Source organism: Oncorhynchus masou, chromosome 23, assembly GCF_036934945.1.
Source record: "Oncorhynchus masou masou isolate Uvic2021 chromosome 23, UVic_Omas_1.1, whole genome shotgun sequence".
NCBI lineage: Eukaryota > Metazoa > Chordata > Actinopteri > Salmoniformes > Salmonidae > Oncorhynchus > Oncorhynchus masou.
In genome coordinates, this window is record NC_088234.1 from 18,948,250 (window position 1) to 18,970,794 (window position 22,545).

Consider the following 22,545-nt stretch of genomic DNA (forward strand, 5'->3'; position numbering starts at 1 on the left):
GTGAGAGTAAACCTGAGTCAATACGAAACCATTAACAGGGTTTCACCTCTAAAACCCTTGAATCCATGTCAGACAGGCATAACGTCCTCCTGTCATCCACGTGTTTAACCAAAGAAAGCAGATGTTAAAACCAACGGAACCGAGGCATTTCAACGTTAACGGACGATAAACAAGGCTGAAGGCAGTTTTTCCTTCTTCTTGATCGTCCACTAATAAAGTTTGAGGGGGCTGACTGACGCGTGTGGGGGTCGGATAAGGTTATTTCCAGTCAGTCACTCAAGCAGATGTCCTCACCATCTCTCTCGCAAAACAAGACTTCACAAGAAGGGGTGACGTTCTTCTTTTCGCGTTTTTCCAGAAACAGCAGGACTCCAAACGGGAGATAGTCAGTCAGACCAAGAGCCCATGCCTTCGTCTGAGCACTCACACACAGATGTGCGTGCCAGTGTGTGTGTGAGCATGTGAAGCAGTGACTCACTATACGAATGTCTGTGAGAGACCGAAAACTGTATATGTGACTATATAGAAATATGTTGTGACATTTGTGCCGCCGAAATCTGAACGACCATAAGCGCGTGTTTACGTTCACTATCGACAATAACACTTGATCAAACTCACTCATTTTCCCGTTCCTTAACTTTAAAAAAAACAACAACCTGCCTGCCTTTTCCCCGAACCCGGCGGCTCACAACATCACAGGGAAACGGCGTCACACACACGACACCCTGCTTTCTCTGTATGAGGGTACCAGAAAGGGACAGAACAGCCCAAAGTCCCCCCTCCCCCAAGCCAGTGTCTTCAGTACTACCCATGGCCTCACTTCCCAGAATCTAGAGCAAGACAGACAAAAACAAACAAGTCAGCACCCTGATTAGTTCCCCCAAAAACACGCACAGACCACAACAGAGCTGAGACTCTGTTTCCTAGACAACGGTTGCTGTGGTATCGGTGGCGTCGCAGCAGACGGTTATTAAGGTGGAGAGAGAGATACAGAAAGAGAGGAAGTACTTTCTCAAGAGAGATTGACTTTCTCCACTATTCTCCATTCCCTAGTACAGGTTGAACATTCTCCATTCCCTAGTACAGGTTGAACATTCTCCATTCCCTAGTACAGGTTGAACATTCTCCATTCCCTAGTACAGGTTGAACATTCTCCATTCCCTAGTACAGGTTGAACATTCTCCATTCCCTAGTACAGGTTGAACATTCTCCATTCCCTAGTACAGGTTGAACATTCTCTATTCCCTAGTACAGGTTGAACATTCTCTATTCCCTAGTACAGATTGAACATTCTCTATTCCCTAGTACAGGTTGAACATTCTCCATTCCAAGAACTTTAACATTAAGGTCAACCTGTAGTACTGGCAGGTTATTTAAAGGGACCACGTGCAATTAAAAACATACATTTCAGACAGTGAAATATGATGCGTGCACCCGAGTTAGCTAAGAGCACCTACTTTTCTTTACTTCATCAGCCCCTCATTTTCAAGCTGACCCTCAACACACTCCCATCAGAGTGTGTGCGCCAATCGGGACAAAGCAGAGCAGAGAACATTATTGACGACAAACCTCTTGGACTGAACCCCCCCCCCCCCCCCACACACACACAGGCAAGAGATATGAGTGAGAGTCTGTTGAGAATCAGGTTGTCCTTTATGTTCCTTCCAAGAGCTGGAGGTCTGCGATCATGTCTCCACTGAACAACAACATCAAGGACAACCTGACCCTCGACACACTTCGACCCCTATCTGAGCATGTGTGCCTGCCTATCGGGACCGAGCAGAGAACATGACTGTCGGTAGTCAACAAACCTCTTGAACTGAAAGTTCCCCATCGGAGTCAAAGCCAGATGAGGTACAGCTACCGTCCAGTCCGGTGTTCATTTTATAGTTGGTAGGTAATAATTACACAGCTCTAGTTCTCTGAACAGACATAAAGTAGTGATAATGATGCATTTCTGTTGTTAAGGCAGACTGAACTGTGTGTTCATATAGCCCAAAGAACACTGGACTGTTTGTTTACCGATTGTCCTCACCTCTCTCTCTCGCTCTCTCTTTGTTTTTCTAATAGTCACATCTCTTTCCTCTCCCTTTCAAACACTCATTCTTGGCCTCTCTCTCTCTCAGGGGTTGGAGTAAAGTAGTCACTGGGGTGACAGAGGAAAAAACAGTACATTCCTTCCCTGTGTGTGTTGTGGTGTGTTAGTCATACACACACACACACACACGTTTATACACCTCCCTTTCACCTCTGCATCATCGGTGGCACTTTGCCAGGGATAACGAAGCTAAAGAATAGTCACAGATCCCACGAGGGAGCTTTCATGACACACACAGAGACGGTTCTGGAACTTCATAACAGGAACACATATGGCTCTAGAACAGTAGAACGCAAAGACAGAAACACAGAACGACCTCGCCGACAGAGTCAACACACACGGTGTGGTACACCAGCCAGTCGGTCTCCATAGAGTCACAGCTAGAGGCCTCAACACTGCTAGGTGGAATTCCACACAGAGCTGCCTGAGCTTTACCCCAGTCATTCCTAGCACCTCCTCCTCCTCTCGCCCACCCTGCTTCTTTGCTCTCCTATCAATACACTTGTTCTTATTCTAAATGGACCTCTAGGCCCTACTCTCTATAATCCACTCCTGTATATTTGAAAGGATTGGATAGGTGGAAGTAATCAGCCAAAAAGGTTGCCTGATAATATGTTGGACTGTTATCAAAATGGCCTGCTAGATGTTTGAGATAGGACAGAAGTTCATGTTATTGTTTGCAGCATGACAAATGCTGTGCTCCACTTCCTTGTTGAAGAAATTACACCTTTCGTTTCAGGTAGAGTAAAACAAGGCTTTTAGTGTCTGACATCATCGAGTTAGTTCCCCTTGCCTCTGACCCAAGTAACCACCCACACACAATATGAAAGTTTGTTTTTTCACGGGCACAATACAATGAAAATAAACAATGTCAGAGGGCCTGAGACAACATGAGATGTTCACACGATAGATACACTGACACACTGACCCCATTTCATCACAACCTCCCTCAACGACCGAGGAAGTGTTAGGTGACTAAGAAATGTAAACTAGCCTACTGACCCACATTACTCATGCCACAAACACCTCCTACACAACCGCCACTCATCCCCTACACACACAAGCCACACCTGTTTCTACAACCAATCTCACACCCACACCACCTGTCAATTATGTAAGGTACACCATCCTCAAAACACCATGGGCCAAACATCTTTATCCAACACCTATACACACACACTTACTATAGCCCTGCTTATCCCCCTTTCATCAGTGTTGACTCAAGTTGAGCCTTAATATGTAACTTTTCGGGAAACCCGACCAAATTCACATATAACTTTTGCAACCTGTAAATAGCGGAGCGATTTCTGCATAGTGCATCTTTAAAAAAATATTCAGACAAATATTTGGTGTGTACAACTTTAACGGTACATGTTCGTCATAGATGTAGTAGAATGGGCGGCGATTGTTCATTCACTCGCATTTAGATCACGGGATGGGACACATGGGGGCGGGTGATTCAAGCCAGAGCAAGAAGCAGTCACTTGGCTACTATTCAGCCAAGAAGCTGTATGGTAGGAGAAAAAGATGAGAATATATTTTCGTAAGCAGCTTTCAACCTGTCCTAACTTTACAGCTCAGAACTTCAAAGAGTCCCAAACAAGAAACACGCCACTCGTTTCCATGTCTATCGCCTTGATTGATCGGAAGTGGGGTTCAAAGGCTTTCACCGACCCCATGCCAGCACACGCCGGTCCTTGGAACAAGGCTCGGTTTATAACGGCCCATAAAATGCATAGCACCGAGTCGAGTTCTTGCACGAACGACTTTATTTATTTATCCGGTCAAATGATCATGAATACCGTCGGTAACGGGCTAACTTTCCAACCGTGTTTCAATTGCTTGTTCTGTGCTATTTCTCTTCCCTGACGGCTCTTCCAGACAGAAAGGGGTATTTTGAGACACAGTGAGTGACACACCAAAACCAGACCAAAAACACCACCCTCCCCCCGTGGACGATGCAAATGACTTCCTTTCAATTCGACTCTTTGTGTGCGAGAGGAAGGTCTGACTTGGGGCAATACATTCGCTTTATAAGGCAACTTGCCTACCTCCCTCTGTCTGCCCATCCCCACTCAACACGTCCCCAGTCAGCCCTCCCACAAACAAAGGCCCGGAGGAGGGGGGAGATCTTTACACAAGCAATTTCTTTCTCCCCCCTATTCTCCCTCCATATATTCCTCGTATCTGTCCCACAAACACACGTGGGATGCTGCTATGTTTCTGAAGTGCCTCCCTCTTTCTACTGTCAAAATAAATTCACCAAAACAATCGCACAAGCATCAAGAGAATAGACTATGGCCTTGTTGTAATTTACGCATTCAACCCATTATGTAGACTGTTTGTCATTACAAATAAGATAAAATGAGAAGTATAATAGGCGACGTATTCCCCATGTAATATATTTGATACAAACGACAAGAGATAACAAGGCAGCGTGAGCAAACAAGTCTTCCGGTTTCATCTATTAACTATTAAATGGTTGTACACTGTAACGTTACCAGGCTGAATACCAGCTCCTCGATCCCGTCGCTAAATGTCACTTTCTGAACGCGCTCTCTTGTAATCGACATGAACAAACAAGCCGAAGAGAAAACGACGAAAAGCCCAAAGTAGATATTTCCACATTACTAAAGTTTTACTGATTTTTATTTTACTTTTAAACTCGTCCTACAAGATCTCAAGTAAAAACGGCCAATGGCAACATGTCTCTCTGTGTACATTAGACAAACGGCGGCGCAAGATAAAAAGTTACATTTGACATTCGAATAGTATTGCAACAGAATGTAACCAGCTCGTAATAAAAGACGTTCACAATGTAACACACAAGCTATAAAGATATTCACAATGTAACAATGTAGTAATAAATATATATTCACGTACTGCTGTCTGGAGTAGTAGAAATTCTTGAAAATATTTCCAAAACAAACGAGCTTTTTTTCACTAGTAAAAATATTTCAGTGTGTAACACTGTAGTCCGTATTTGTGGAGTTTCCTGAATCCAGGCAGTAGTCGGAGCTGTATCTGCAAGTTTCTCTCTCTGTGCGGCTGAATTCCAGCGACTCAGACAAATGTAACATAGTTCACTTAGTCTCACTCGCTTCCTTTCGAAGCTCTTGTAAACCTGTATCACTTGACGCCCAACTAATGTCACTCTGTCTGGCTTTGAAATCCTAGCTTCAGTCGACAAGCAAGATACTCTTTTTTATTATTCCGTTTGTTTTCTCCCTGCCTTCTATCTTTTTTACAGTCCTCGTCTTCTTCTTCTCTCTCTCTCGCTCTGTGTCGACATAAGGCAATTAGGTTGCGCTGAGTCGAACTGTGTTTTAAAGGGACAAGTCTCTTGGCTCGGTGCTCAACCTATGATGCTATCGCTACAGATTCACACACCAACCCACTGGCTGCGTCTTCCACACACAGACACGACACGCCCCTCCTTGCGCCCTGCTCTGTCCGTTCGCTCGCTGACGTCACCACACCGTCCCCGGAATTCCCTGACAGAGCAAACTGGCATCGAATACCGAGAGACTCACTCTAGCCGCGACTACCGGGGCGTGTTCCTCTGCCTCTCTGTGTGTGTGTGTGTTTTTTTTAAGGTGGGCTCGCTTCGTGACTGACCTACCGGTTGATCACCCGGAAAGCTTTTCCGTCTGACTGCCTATTTTTGGACAATGTACTATCCTGACATCACAGCTATTAAAGCATTTATCCTGCTGTAGTCTAAAATGATCCCGTGTTGATCTATGGGCAGTAATACCATCTATAATTGATATCCTGCCCGATAATATAATATAATATAATAGCAAAGACTAGAATAGATTACAAATACAGAATAATATGAAAATATCTTATACCCTGTTATAAACCTTTTATAACACCAATAATATCAATGGTTAATTATAATAACTGATAATATTAATGAATATTGATAAGTCAATGTACTGTCCCTGCCTTAACATTTTTCCACAATACACTATATATACACTACTATGTGGACACGCCTTCAAATTTGTGGATTCGGCTATTTCTGCCACACTGGTTGCTTACAGGTGTATAAAATCAGGCACACAGCCATGCAATCCCCATAGAAAACATTGGCAGTAGAATGGCCTTACTGGAGAGCTCACTGACTTTCAATGTGGCACCGCCATAGGATGCCACCTTTCCAACAAGTCAGTTCGTCAAATTTCTGCCTTGCTCGAGCTGCCCAGGTCAACTGTAAGTGCTGTTGTTGTGGAAACGTCTAGGAGCAACAACGGTTCAGCCACGAAGTGGTAGAACACAAAAGCTCACAGAACATTACCTGCCCCAATGCATAGTGCCAACTGTAAAGTTTTGTTGAGGAGGAATAATGACATGGGGCTGTTTTTCATGGTTTGGGCTCGGCCCCTTATTTCCAATGAAGGACAAATCTTAACATTACAGCATACAATGACATTCTAGACGATTCAGTCCTTCCAACTTTGTGGCAACAGTTTGCTGAAGGCCCTTTCCTGTTTCCACATGACAATGCCCCTGCGCACAAAGCGAGGTCCATACAGAAATGGTTTGTTGAGAACGGTGTGAAAGAATTTGATGGTCTGTTATTAAAGGCAGCATGTGTCACACACACACACACACACACACACACACACACACACACACACACACACACACACACACACACACACACACACACACACACACACACACACACACACACACACATACAGTATATTTAGATCCACCACCTCAGCAGGATAGGAGTGTGTCATTGATGATTCTCCCACAGAAACAAAATCAGGGACACACACACAACATGAGTTTGAACTGCTTGTTCCCGTTACCGATAGCAAATTACATCGTGACCTCACAAGGAGATATTCTCTGGCACAATGAACATACAAGGTGTCTTTCCTCACCCCCAGACAAGACAGGACAAGACGCACACGCGCACACACACACACACACACACACACACACACACACACACACACACACACACACACACACACACACACACACACACACACACACACACACACACACACACACACACACACACACATACACACATACGCACACATACAAGTACGCACATAGAGAGAACACACACAGAACCACACTAGAGAAAGCCCTGTATTGCGTGACTGTCTGAAAGCGAACAGTAGAATGGAGTCTTTAAGTCACTGTGATAGTGCTCTATGTCAATGTGAGAGTGCTCTATGTCAATGTGAGAGTGCTCTATGTCAATGTCAGAGTGCTCTATGTCAATGTGAACATGTTCTAGATCAATGTGAGAGTGCTCTATGTCAATGTGAGAGTGCTGTATGTCAATGTTAGAGTGCTCTATGTCAATGTGTGCGTGTTCTATGTCAATGTGAGAGTGCTCTATGTCAATGTGAAAGTGCTCTATGTCAATGTGAGAGTGTGTGTTTGATTATAAATCTTGTAATGATGAGTCAAAAACAAAGTGATGGAGTGTGTTCAGAGCAATGCATTATAGATATAGATATATTGCTTAGTGTATAGTCTTAGTCTTTATTCTCTGCTATCCCATGCATGTGTGTTTGAGTGGGTATGAACTACATAGCTTTCAGTCATCAATGTACTTTATACTCAGGGGGCTGTGTGTGTGTGTGTATCGTGGGGGGGTTACGGGCTGAAGCAGTGTGTGTGGTACACTTGAGTCCCACCCCGGGCACATCAATCAACAGCCTCTTCTTGTTCCCCCCAGCAAATGTAAAATAGACCCAGTAAGCAAAATCAATACATATTTTCCAGACATTAAAGTTAGGTTCTGAATGAAAGGTGAAAATACATACTTTCCGGACGTTTAAAATACCTATTTCCGGATGTTGAAAATGTTTATTTTCGGGACCTTGAAATCAGGTACATTTTCGGTTCTGAATGAAAGTTGAAAAGACGTTGTGTTTGGACCAAATCAAGACTGGTCTTGACAAAATCTGAACCAAACATAGATGTTTATGATTTTTCGCATATGCCACTGGTTGATAGAAATTCTCATTGGTTAGGGAAAGAATTATGCAAGGTTTTATGTGTTGTTGGAGGTGCCTTTTGATCATTTTAGCTAAGAAAACGCCTCCCTCCTCAACCTGAATAGTACAGTATTGTGTACAGTATGTGTGTGATGCTGTGTGGTAAGTGTGGGGGGGGGGGGGGGGGGTGAATGTGAAGAAGTTTATATATCTTTCTGTTGAGTAGTAGAATCCCCCTTCCTCTCCCACAGCAGGGGAGGGTAAGCGGGGGCACAGTCCTTAAGAATGTGTGTTTGTGATTGTGTGACTAAGTGTGTGTGTGTGTGTGTGGAGGGTAATTACAGTGACTGGGCCTACTGTAATGAGAGGAGAGGGACTGAGAGAGAGAGAGAGGCGCTGCAGGGAGAGTGGAGAGAGTTCAGTTCTCATACTGCAGATAAATATAGCATCCCTCTCATGGGTACAAGTCAAAAAGATTCCTGTCATTCCTACTTCACACAAACACATCTACTGTATACAGTACAGGCTCAAGTGACGCCCACACACACACACTGGAAAAATACATTGAAGAGTGAATACCCCTAAAAACCAACCAATCCCTTGGAAAACAGTGTATGTGGCATCAAACATGTATTCTAGTGTCAAAACTGACTACAAAGTGAAAATAGGATCATTTTGGTGATAAAGTCAGTCTTGTCTAAAATAGAGTTTGGGACCTCAGCGCGTCACAACGAGTAAATGAAGGTTGGGTTTGGATTACAACTATGTCAACAAATCATGCCCCCTTTTGCCAAGCTCCACGTGCAAATCGCCCCTCCGCTCACTTTGCTTCCCTTCATTGAATGTGGGCTCCGTTGTTTCATCACCCCAAACAAACGCGCTCAAAGAATCGCGGCCGTTTGAGACTGAAAAGCCCTAATAAGGATTGAGCATGCAATGCATGATTCCAGCAGGATGCACAGTCAACAACTATGGTTTGCATGCCCTGCCGAAGGACCCTATCACGCGGAATAGGTGGTTGGACTTCGTTGGTCCCCAGTGGTGGTGAGTATACTGGTAGCTAGTTCCCTTGATATTTATCTAGTTATGTATATTTTGATAATCATTATCACTATCATCGCTAGCATAGCATAGTCACTTTTATAATGTTTAAATACTGCTTTACTCATCTCATATGTATATACTGTATTCTATTCTACTGTATTTTAGTCAATGCCACTCCGACATTGCTCGTCCTAATATTTATATATTTCTTAACTCCATTCTTTTACTTTAGTGCGTGTATTGTTGAGAAATGTTAGATAATACTGCACTGTTGGAGCTAGGAACACAAGCATTACGCTCCACCCGCAATAACATCTGACAAATACCAAATATGTGTATGTGACCAAAATGGTTTTTATAATTACCTAACTCGCTAATGTTAGCCTACCTCAATACAAATCGGATTTGGCTTGGAAACACAATAACATTTCAACAGAAGGCAAATTATTAGTAGGAAAACCGTTTGTCAAGATTGTGATGTCGCCAGATTGACTAGATGCAGTATAACTTTAGCCAGCTAACTAAGATTGAGGGGACCACAGTATTTGATTGAAGAGATGACCGTAAAGTTGTTTCCTACAAATGAGTTCCCTACTTTAGCAATGTAAAAGTATTTACATGGCTCTCTAAGGTAGTGGAATTTAGACAAAACAGTCACATTAGTCTCCGAGGTGCAACCCATATTTAGGGCACAAACTACACCAGCCCAGGGCATCCATGTCTGGCTTCTTCACCTGCGGGATCGTCTAAGACCAGCCACCCGGACAAATGCTCACCTTTGATGACCACTGGCATGCTGGAGAAGTGTGCTCTTCATGGATGAATCCCTGTTTCAACTGTACCGGGCAGATGGCAGACAGCATGTATGGCGTTGTGTGGGCGAGCGGTTTGCTGACGTCAACGTTGTGCCCCATGGTCGGTGGGGTTATGGTATGGGCAGGTATAAGCTAAGGATAATTAACATAATTGCATTTTATCGATGGCAATTTGAATGCACAGAGATACCGTGACGAGATCTTGAGGCCCATTGCCGTACCATTCATCCTCCACCATCACCTCATGTTTCAGCATGATTATGCACAGCCCCATGTCGCAAGGATCTGTACACAATTCCTGGAAGCTGGAAATGTCCCAGTTCTTCCATGGCCTGCATACTCACCAGACATATCACCCATTGAGCATGTTTGGGATGCTCTGGATCAACGTGTACGAGGCAAATGGGGGTGACACCAGGTACTGACTGGTTTTCTGATCCATGCTCCTACCTTTTTTAAGGTATCTATGACCAACAGATGTGTATATGTATTCCCAGTCATGTGAAATCCATAGATTAGGGCTTAATGGATTTATTTAAATGGACTGATTTCCTAATATGAACTGTAATTCAGTAAAATCTTTGAAATTGTTGCGTCCTGCATTTATACTGTATTTTTGTTCAGTGTATATCACCCTGTCACAGGCCCTACCAGTCAACACCACATCATAAGATTGTCTGCTGCAGTTGTTGAATCGAACAGTCAGCGACATGTTGACAAGAATCCGGACAGCAACCTTCACCTGTCAGCTGCAAAAGCTTTCACAGACTCATCATTTATACACATATAGAAGGCAAACCCACTTCATTACTTTGAGAGCCAAATTGTGAAACATAATTTACAGTTGAAGTCGGGAGTTTACATAAACTTATGTTGGAGTCATTAAAACCCATTTTTCAAACACTCCACACATTTCTTGTTAATTAACAAACTAGAGCTTTAGCAAGTTGGTGAGGACATCTACTTTGTGCAGGACACAAGTAATTTTTCCAACAATTGTTTACAGACAGATTATTTCACTTATCACTGTATCACAATTCCAGTGGGTCAGAAGTTTACATACACTAAGTTGACTGTGCATTTAAACAGCTTGGAAAATTCCAGAAAATTATGTCATGGCTTTAGAAGCTTCTGATAGGCTAATTGACATCATTTGAGTCAAGGCCATTTTCTCAAAAGTGAGGTTACAAGTTGATCAACTTTCAAGGCAGAATGACTTTCCCATTGTTCCTCAACTGCAGTGCATGATACACCATGAGTCTCTACTTTATCCTATGTAAAAAAGCACCATATAGGTGGGTCACGTTTCATGATATCTGAAGTGAAATAGAAAAGGGAACGCAGTGATCAGGTTGAGAATGCAATCAGTGCTCTGTATGTGTATGTGTGTGTGTGTGTGTGTGTTTGTGTGACCGACCAGTATCTTTGATGAAGGGCCAGGAGGTGATCTATGACTGCCATGCCCATCAATGGGGCGCTGACAGAGACCTTACCTCCAGCCTCACCTCTTGCCCGCTCACCAACACTCATCCATGGGGAGACTGTCTTGTAAATAGTACCTGTCTGTGTGTCAGATATATTACCAGTCCTGACTGGTAATAGAACAGTGTGTGTGTGTGTTCACAGAAACATGTATGGAGCCAGCACATGGAGACTTGCAAGATGATGTGATGAAGTCCAGACTGACGCGCGGGCTTGATACTGATGTCTCTGAATGGAGAGAGACCTGGCACTCTGTACTGATGTCTCTGAATGGAGAGAGACCTGACACTCTGTACTGATGTCTCTGAATGGAGAGAGACCTGGCACTCTGTACTGATGTCTCTGAATGGAGAGAGACCTGGCACTCTGTACTGATGTCTCTGAATGGAGAGAGACCTGACACTCTGTACTGATGTCTCTGAATGGAGAGAGACCTGGCACTCTGTACTGATGTCTCTGAATGGAGAGAGACCTGACACTCTGTACTGATGTCTCTGAATGGAGAGAGACCTGGCACTCTGTACTGATGTCTCTGAATGGAGAGAGACCTGACACTCTGTACTGATGTCTCTGAATGGAGAGAGACCTGACACTCTGTACTGATGTCTCTGAATGGAGAGAGACCTGACACTCTGTACTGATGTCTCTGAATGGAGAGAGACCTGACACTCTGTACTGATGTCTCTGAATGGAGAGAGACCTGACACTCTGTACTGATGTCTCTGAATGGAGAGAGACCTGACACTCTGTACTGATGTCTCTGAATGGAGAGAGACCTGACACTTTGTACTGATGTCTCTGAATGGAGAGAGACCTGACACTCTGTACTGATGTCTCTGAATGGAGAGAGACCTGACACTCTGTACTGATGTCTCTGAATGGAGAGAGACCTGGCACTCTGTACTGATGTCTCTGAATGGAGAGAGACCTGGCACTCTGTACTGATGTCTCTGAATGGAGAGAGACCTGACACTCTGTACTGATGTCTCTGAATGGAGAGAGACCTGGCACTCTGTACTGATGTCTCTGAATGGAGAGAGACCTGGCACTCTGTACTGATGTCTCTGAATGGAGAGAGACCTGGCACTCAGAATATTTTTTTTTTACCAGACACAAATTTACTCGTGTTCTCTTTGTTTATTTATTGAATTGAATGGTATCATTCAATACACGGAGGGAGAAACCCTGTGTATTCTGCACCAGGATCAGGGTACGTCTGTTGTATATGGGACAGCGCACAGGAAGGAATGAGCCCTCTGACATGTTCGCTAAGATAACCCCGTTACCACCAGACAAAATGCTGATCGGCACCGTGTCTGTATCGGCTGGGAATGACAATGAAAGGTGCACATTGTTATATTGGCATAACACTGCTTCTATGGTATTAAGTAAAGCGTCGTTTATCCTACATGGACCCGTTACGAAATGCTTAGTTTTGAATATCTACATCAAATCAGCCTGTAGTTGTTGAAGTCCACCTGCGGGAGGTTTGTTTGTGGTGACTGAGTGGGGGAAAACAAGGTTCTGACAGATGTTTGTGTCTTGGTGGTGGGAAGGATACACCCAAGAAACACCAACTGTCACAGCCGTCATTGGAAGGAGACCAAGGTGCAGCGAGGTGAGCGTACATTTATTTTCTTTTATTTATATAAAATGTCGCCAACAAAACAACCGTGAAGCTTACATATAGTGCCACTAACAAAGATAACTACCCACACTGAAAGGAGGGAAAAAGGGCTACCTAAGTATGATTCCCAATCAGAGACAACGATAGACAGCTGTCCCTGATTGAGAACCATACCCGGCCAAAACAAAGAAATAAAGAAACATAGAAAACAAAAAATAGAATGCCCACCCCACATCACACCCTGACCTAACCAAATAGAGAAATAAAATGGCTCTCTAAGGTCAGGGCGTGACACCTACATTAAACCACACCCCCAAGCCAACTCACATTTGGCTTCTGTCATGGCTGCCAGGAAAAACGAGGCCAAATCAGAGGATGCAGCTTCCCTTTCAAATAACATTAATTCAGAACGCTACATTAGTAGAAAGAAAGAGAGAAAGAGAGAAAGAGAGAGAGAAAGAAAGAGAGAGAAAGAAAGAAAGAAAGAGAGAGAGAGATAGAGAGAGATAAAGAAAGAAAGAGAGAGAGAGAGAGGGAGTGTGTGTGTGTGTAGTTACAGTAGTAGGATGTGTCATTGCTACAGGCAGTGCCTCTCAGCCTCCACTCTGTGTGGACAGGGAGAATAACAGACACGATCATCACCCACTACTCCACACCCAGTCCTGACTCAGACCATGTCGCTACAAGTCCAGTCAATCTTACTCCACACACACACAGTGACACATCATCATTAACCACAAGGAGAAACGATCGACTCACACTCATCATTACACAAGCCTCACTCATTATCATACATTTCTCTCTCTCTCCCAGTCTCTCTCGCCTAGTCACTCTCAGTCACTATCTCTCCTCTCTCTCTCATTATCATAAATCTCTCTCTCTCCCAGTCTCTCTCTCCTAGTCTCTCCTCTCTCTCTAATTATCATACATTTCTATCTCTCTCTCCCAGTCTCCCTCTCTCCCAGCCTCTCCCAGCCTCTCCCAGCCTCTCCCAGGCTCTCCCACTCTCTCTCCCAGTCTCTTTCTCCCAGTCTCTCTCTCCTAGTCTCTCTCAGTCCCAGTCTCTCTCTCTCCCAGTCTCTTTCTCTCCCAGTCTCTCTCTCTCTCACTCCCAGTCTCCCTCTCCCTCTTTCACCATGTCTCTCTCTACACATGTGTGTGTAAGAGAGAGAGATTGAGACCAGGAGAGAGAGAGAGTGAAGTGTGTGTGTGTGTGTGTATGTATATGTGTAACAGACACAGTGAAGTAAAAACCATCAGAGCAGTAGAGGCTTACCTGTATCACACGTCTTCAGCCTGGTCAGTGGCAGGGACGTTGTAGAGCTTCAGTTGACCAACATATTACCACACCTCTGTCTCTCTGTCTGTCTGCGCCTCCTGGAAAACAGAACATGGTCGACAACACGGTCAGTCTCGGCTTGGGGTCAAAAGGCGCTCAACATTTTAGTAAGTGGTTACAACATGGCTGGCATGTCATTCTACGGTGGAATGGTAACACAACAAACATTGCAGTCTGGAGTTCACAAACGGTCAACATTTTAGTCTGTGGTCAAAACATTGTTAACTTGTCACTCTGTGGTTCATAAAGCCACAGTGTGAATCCGCCCAAACATGCAGCACTGCCTTGGCTGGTGCTGTGGCCATCTGTGTCTGTGTGTGGCATGTGCTGCCTGTTCCCGAGTGACTCAGAGTGTTACCCCAGAGTCATGTGAACAAGAACAGGTGGCACTCTGGTACACCTCTTCCCACACACATACACACCGGTTTGCATGCCCTTTCCTGACATGGGGTTGTGGTTTACACCGAGTACACTCAACCTAAATGTCATGTACTCTACTCACTCCTACTCCCAACTTGAACTGTTCTCATCTCCTCCCTCCCCTGTCTGTCCTCCCTCCAACTCTCCTCCTCCTGTTCTCCCCACCTCTCCTCCTCCTGTTCTCCCCACCTCTCCTCCTCCTATTCTCCCCACCTCTGCTCCTCCTGTCCTCCCTCCAACTCTCCTCCTCCTGTTAACCTCTCCACCTCTCCTCCTCCCGTTCTCCTCTCCACCTCTCCTCCTCTTGTTCTCCTCTCCATCTCTCCTCCTGTTAACCTCTCCACCTCTCATCCTCCTGTTCTCCTCTCCACCTCTCCTCCTCCTGTTCTCCTCTCCACCTCTCCTCCTCCTGTTCTCCTCTCCACCTCTCCTCCTCCTGTTAACCTCTCCACCTCTCCTCCTCCTGTTCTCCTCTCCACCTCTCCTCCTCCTGTTTTCCCCACCTCTACTCCTCCTGTTCTACTCTCCACCTCTCCTCCCTCCACCTCTCCCCCTCCTGTTCTCCTCTCCTCTTCTCCTCCTGTACTCCTCTCTTCCTCCTGTTCTCCTCTCCTCCCCCTGTTCTCCTCTCCTCCTCCTTTTCTCCTCTCCTCCTCCTCTTGTTCTCCTCTCTTCCTCCTGTTCTCCTCTCCTCCTCCAGTTCTCATCTCCTCCTCTTGTTCTCCTCTCCTCCTCCTCCTCTCCTCCTCCTGTTCTCATCTCCTCCACTTCCCCATCTCATCCTCCTGTTCTTCTCTCCTCCTCCTCTCATCCCCCTGTTCTCCTCTCTTCCTCCTGTTCTCCTCTCTTCCTCCGGTTCTCCTCTCCTCCTCATCTCCTTCTCCTGTTCTCCTCTCTTCCTCCTGATCTCCTCTCCTCCCCCTGATCTCCTCTCCTCCTCCTCCTGTTCTCCTCTCTTCCTCCTGTTCTCCTCTCCTCCTCCAGTTCTCATCTCCTCCTCCAGTTCTCCTCTCCTCCTCTTGTTCTCCCCTCCTCCTCCTCTTCTCCTCCGGTTCTCCTCTCCTCCACTTGTTCTCCTCTCCTCCTCCTGTTCTCATCTCCTCCACTTCCCCATCTCATCCTCCTGTTCTTATCTCCTCCTCCTCTCCTCCTCGTGTTCTCCTCTCCTCCCCCTGTTCTCCTCTCTTCCTCCTGTTCTCCTCTCCTCCGGTTCTCCTCTCCTCCTCATCTCCTTCTCCTGTTCTCATCTCCTCCCCCTGTTCTCCTCTCTTCCTCCTGTTCTCCTCTCCTCATCCGGTTCTCCTCTCCTCCTCCGGTTCTCCTCTCCTCCTCATCTCCTCCTGTTCTCCTCTCCTCCCCCTGTTCTCCTCTCTTCCTCCTGTTCTCCTCTCCTCCTCCTGTTCTCCTTTCCTCCTCCTGTTCTCTTTTCCCCCTGTTCTCTACTCCTCCTGTTCTCCTCTCCTCCTCCTCTTCTCCTCCTGTTCTCCTCTCCTCTTCCTGTTTCTCTCCTCTTCCTGTTTTCCTCTCCTCTTCCTGTTTTCCTCTCCTCCTCTTGTTCTCCTCTCCTCCTCTTGTTCTCCTCTCCTCCTCCTGTTCTCCTCTCCTCCTCGTGTTCTCCTCTCATCCTCCTGTTCTCCTCTTGTTCTCCTCTCTTTCTCCTGTTCTCCTTTACTCCTCTTGTTCTCCTCTCCTCTTCCTGTTCTCCTCTCCTCCTCCTGTTCTCCTCTCGTCCCCCGGTTCTCCTCTCCTCCTCAGGTTCACCTCTCCTCCTCAGGTTCTCCTCTCCTCCTCTCCTCCTCAGGTTCTCCTCTCCTCCTCCTGTTCTCCTCTTGTTCTCCTCTCTTCCTCCTGTTCTCCTCTCCTCTTCCAGTTCTCCTCTCCTCCTCTTGTTCTCCTCTCCTCCCCCTGTTCTCCTCTCCTCCCCCTGTTCTCCTCTCCTCCTCTTGTTCTCCTCTCTCTTCTCTCACATTGTATCTGGGCTCCCGAGTGGCACAGCGGTCTAAGGCACTGCATCTCAGTGCTAGAGGCATCACTCCAGACACTTCGATTTCAGGCTGAATCACAACCGGCCGTGATTGGGAGTCCCATAGGGCGGCGCACGATTGGCCCAGTGTGGTCCAGGTTTTGCCAGGGTAGGCCGTCATTGTAAATAATAATTTGTTCTTAACTGACTCTCCTAGTTAAATAAAGGTTAAATAAATACAATCTAAGTCTGTACAACCTACTGACAGCAGTCTTGCTGGTCACCTTTTCACACTCTCCACTGACTTACACTGATCACCTCTCTTCCTCCCTCCCTCTCTTTCACTCTCTCTGTATCTTCCAACTCAAGATGCAGGGTCATGGAAAATCCAAATGGCAATACCATGTCTATACATCTATCTAATTGCACTCTACACAAACTCTTAGTTTTAACATGTATTTAGCTGCAGGGAGGCTTTCACATGTACTTCTATAAACACAGGTCCTGACAGCTGTGTCAATGAGTGGCAGGTATACATTCTTCTGCCCCAAGCAGTCACGTGGACTAGCAGTTAGGGCACTTGACCTTTAACCTATAAGGGTCAGGTGTAGTAGGCCTTCTTCCCTGGAGGGCCACAGCTGGTGGGGAGGGCTTTCAGAGGCCCCTAGATTTAAGGTGGGATACTAACAATATCTGTAGCCGAATGTCATTTCATACCAAAACTAAACTAAATGTCAATTCTGACTCAAGATCAGCCCAGAGTGAAATGTGTGGGGGAGATGAGGTTGATTCTAAGAGTTCATCAGAGATAAGGCTGAACAGAGATCAGATGATAAGTACAGCTACCACAATATATGTAAAGGTCAACCCGTGGGAGGAAGACTCTTTGACATGAACCAGCTTATCAGAGATATACATTGGAGAGGAGGAGGACAGAAAACCAGTCTAATACAGCTACATTAGAGAGGAGGAGGAGGGACAACCAGTCTAGTACAGCTACATTAGAGAGGAGGAGGACAGAAAACCAGTCTAGTACAGCTACATTAGAGAGGAGGAGGAGGGAGAACCAGTCTATTATAGATACATTAGAGAGGAGGGAGAACCAGTCTAGTATAGCTACATTTGAGAGGAGGGAGAACCAGTGTAGTATAGCTACATTAGAGAGGAGGTGGGAAAACGAGTCTAGTATAGATACATTAGAGAGGAGGAGTAGAGAGAACCAGTCTAGTACAGCTACATTAGAGAGGAGGATGGAGAACCAGTCAATATATATACATTAGAGATGAGGAGTGAGAACCAGTCTATTAAAGCTACATTAAAGAGGAGGAGGAGGGAGAACCAGTCTAGTACAGCTACATGAGAGAGGAGGAGGAGGGAGAACCAGTCTAGTATAGCTACATTAGAGAGGAGGAGGGAGAACCAGTCTAGTAAAGCTACATTACAGAGGAGGAGGAGGGAGAACATGTCTAGTACAGCTACATTAGAGAGGAGGAGGAGGGAGAACCAGTATAGTATAGCTACGTTAGAGAGGAGGAGGAGGGAGAACCAGTCTAGAACAGCTACATAAAAGAGGAGGAGGAGGGAAAACCAGTCTAGTATAGATACATTAGAGAGGAGGAGGAGGGAGAACCAGTCGGGTATAGCTACAATAGAGAGGAGGAGGAGGAGGGAGAACCAGTCGAGTACAGCTACATGAAGGAGGAGGAGGAGGGAGAACCAGTCTAGTATAGATACATTAGAGAGGAGGAGGAGGGAGAACCAGTCTAGTACAGCTTCATAAGAGAGGAGGAGGGAAAACCAGTCTAGTACAGCTACATGAGAGAGGAGGAGGGAGAACCAGTCTAGTATAGCTACATTAGAGAGGAGGAGGAGGCAGAACCAGTCTAGTACAGCTACATAAAGGAGGAGGAGGAGGGAAACCCAGTCTAGTATAGATACATTAGAGAGGAGGAGGAGGGAGAACCCGTCTAGCATAGATACATTAGAGAGAAGGAGGAGGAGGGGGAACCAGTCTAATATTGTTACATTAGAGAGGAGGATGAGGGAGAACCAGTCCAGTACAGCTATATTAGAGAGGAGGAGGAGGGAGAACCAGTCTAGTATAGCTACATTAGAGAGGAGAAGGAGGGAGAACCAGTCTAATATATATAAATTAGAGAGGAGGAGGAGGGAGATCCTCTCTAGTACAGCTACATTAGAGAGGAGGAGGTAGAAGCAGTCTAATACATGAGAGAGGAGGTGGGAGAACCAGTCTAGTATAGCTATATTGGAGAGGAGGAGGAGGGAGAACCAGTCTAGAATAGCTACATTAGAGAGGAGGAGGAGGAGGGAGAACCAGTCGAGTACAGCTACATGAAAGAGGAGGAGGAGGGAGAACCAGTCTAGTATAGATACATTAGAGAGGAGGAGGAGGGAGAACCAGTCTAGTACAGCTTCATAAGAGAGGAGGAGGGAAAACCAGTCTAGTACAGCTACATGAGAGAGGAGGAGGGAGAACCAGTCTAGTATAGCTACATTAGAGAGGAGGAGGAGGCAGAACGAGTCTAGTACAGCTTCATAAGAGAGGAGGAGGGAAAACCAGTCTAGTACAGCTACATGAGAGAGGAGGAGGGAGAACCAGTCTAGTATAGATACATTAGAGAGGAGGAGGGAGAACCCGTCTAGTATAGATACATTAGAGAACAGGAGGAGGGAGAACCAGTCTAGTATAAATACATTAGAGAGGAGGAGGAGGGACAACTAGTCTAGTATAGATAAATTAGAGAGGAGGAGGAGGCAGAACCAGTCTAGTACAGCTACATAAAAGAGGAGGATGAGGGAAAACCAGTCTAGTATAGATACATTAGAGAGGAGGAGGAGGTAGAACCAGTCCAGTACAGCTACATGAAAGAGGAGGAGGAGGGAGAACCAGTCTAGTATAGATACATTAGAGAGGAGGAGGAGGGAGAACCAGTCGGGTATAGCTACAATAGAGAGGAGGAGGAGGGAGAACCATTCTAGTACAGCTACATTAGAGAGTAGGAGGAGGGAGAACCAGTCGGGTATAGCTACAATAGAGAGGAGGAGGAGGGAGAACCATTCTAGTACAGCTACATTAGAGAGTAGGAGGAGGGAGAACCAGTCGGGTATAGCTACAATAGAGAGGAGGAGGAGGGAGAACCAGTCTAGCATAGATACATTAGAGAGGAGGAGGAGGAGGGGGAACCAGTCTTGTATTGTTACATTAGAGAGGAGGAGGAGGGAGAACCAGTCTAGAACAGCTACATAAAAGAGGAGGAGGGAAAACCAGTCTAGTACAGCTACATGAGAGAGGAGGAGGGAGAACCAGTCTAGTATAGATACATTAGAGAGGAGGAGGAGGGAGAACCAGTCTAGTACAGCTTCATAAGAGAGGAGGAGGGAAAACCAGTCTAGTACAGCTACATGAGAGAGGAGGAGGGAGAACCAGTCTAGTATAGATACATTAGAGAGGAGGAGGGAGAACCCGTCTAGTATAGATACATTAGAGAAGAGGAGGAGGGAGAACCAGTCTAGTATAAATACATTAGAGAGGAGGAGGAGGGACAACTAGTCTAGTATAGATAAATTAGAGAGGAGGAGGAGGCAGAACCAGTCTAGTACAGCTACATAAAAGAGGAGGATGAGGGAAAACCAGTCTAGTATAGATACATTAGAGAGGAGGAGGAGGTAGAACCAGTCCAGTACAGCTACATGAAAGAGGAGGAGGAGGGAGAACCAGTCTAGTATAGATACATTAGAGAGGAGGAGGAGGGAGAACCAGTCGGGTATAGCTACAATAGAGAGGAGGAGGAGGGAGAACCATTCTAGTACAGCTACATTAGAGAGTAGGAGGAGGGAGAACCAGTCGGGTATAGCTACAATAGAGAGGAGGAGGAGGGAGAACCAGTCTAGCATAGATACATTAGAGAGGAGGAGGAGGAGGGGGAACCAGTCTTGTATTGTTACATTAGAGAGGAGGAGGAGGGAGAACCAGTCTAGAACAGCTACATAAAAGAGGAGGAGGGAAAACCAGTCTAGTATAGATACATTAGATAGTAGAAGGAGGGATAACCAGTCTAGTACAGCTACATTAGAGAGGAGGAGGGAGAACCAGTCTAGTACAGCTACATTAGAGAGGAGGAGGGAGAACCAGTCTAGTACAGCTACATGAGAGAGGAGGAGGAGGAGTGAACACCAGTCTAGTAAAGCTACATTAAAGAGGCGGAGGATGGAGAAACAGTCAAGTATAGATACATTAGAGAGGTGGAGTGAAAACCAATCTAGTAATGCTACATTAAAAAGGAGGAGGAGGGAGAAACAGTATAGTACAGCTGCATTAGAGAGGAGGATGGGGGAGAACCAGTCTAGCATAGATACATTAGAGAGGAGGAGGAGGCAGAACCATTGTAGTACAGCTACATTAGAGAGGAGGAGGAGGGAGAACCAGTCTAGTACAGCTACATAAAAGAGGAGGAGGGAAAACCAGTCTAGTATAGATAAATTAGAGAGGAGTAGTATGGAAAACCAGTCTAGCATTGATATATTAGAGAGGAGGAGGAGGGAGAACCAGTCTAGTATAGCTACATTAGAGAGGAGGAATGAGAACCAGTGAAGCATAGATACATTAGAGAGGAGGAGGAGGGAGAACCAGTCGAATACAGCTACATTAGAGAGGAGGCGGAGGGAGAACCAGTGAAGTATAGCAACAATAGAGAGGAGGAGGAGGGAGAACCAGTCTAGTAATGCTACAATAAAGAGGAGGAGGGAGAACCAGTCTAGTAAAGCAACATTAGAGAGGAGGATTGAGAACCAGTCTTGTATAGATACATTAGAGAGCAGGAGGAGTGAGAACCAGTCTAGTACAGCTTCATAAGAGAGGAGGAGGGAAAACCAGTCGAGTACAGCTACATGAGAGATGAGGAGGGAGAACCAGTCTAGTATAGCTACATTAGAGAGGAGGAGGAGGCAGAACCAGTCTAGTACAGCTACATTAGAGAGGAGGAGGAGGGAGAACCAGTCTAGTACAGCTACATAAAAGAGGAGGAGGAGGGAAAACCAGTCTAGTATAGATACATTAGAGAGGAGGAGGAGGGAGAACCCGTCTAGTATAGATACATTAGAGAGGAGGAGAAGGGAGAACCAGTCTAGTATAGATACATTAGAGAGGAGAAGGAGGTAGAACCAGTCCAGAATAGATACATTAGAGAGGAGGAGGAGGAGGGAGAACCAGTCGAGTACAGCTACATGAAAGAGGAGGAGGAGGGAGAACCAGTCTAGTATAGATACGTTAGAGAGGAGGAGGAGGGAGAACCAGTCTAGTACAGCTACATTAGAGAGTAGGAGGAGGGAGAACAAGTTTAGTACAGCTACATTAGAAAGTCAGAGGAGGAGTGAACACCAGTCTAGTAAAGCTACATTAAAGAGGCGGAGGAGGGAGAAACAGTCAAGTATAGATACATTAGAGAGGTGGAGTGAAAACCAGTCTAGTAATGCTACATTAAAGAGGAGGCGGAGGGAGAACCAGTCTAGTAATGCTACATTAAAGAGGAGGAGGGAGAACCAGTCTAATAAAGCAACATTAGAGAGGAGGATTGAGAACTAGTCTAGTATAGATACATTAGAGAGGAGGAGGAGGGAGAACCAGTCTAGTACAGAAACATTAGAGAGGAGGGGGAGGGAGAACCAGTATAGCATAGATACATTAGAGAGGAGGAGAAGGAGGGGGAACCAGTCTTGTATTGTTACATTAGAGAGGAGGAGGAGGGAGAACCAGTCTAGA

General features: G+C 45.7%; 1 protein-coding gene across 1 annotated transcript in view; it reads right to left on the reverse strand.

Moving 5' to 3' along the window:
• Positions 1 to 5,464, reverse strand: part of LOC135510514 (lysine-specific demethylase 6B-like) — a 28,780-nt gene extending 23,316 nt beyond the window's left edge. The window contains 1 exon segment of the mRNA XM_064931513.1: positions 4,982 to 5,464. The gene's annotated coding sequence lies outside the window, so the exon portion shown is untranslated.
• Between the last annotated feature and the right edge of the window lie 17,081 nt (positions 5,465 to 22,545).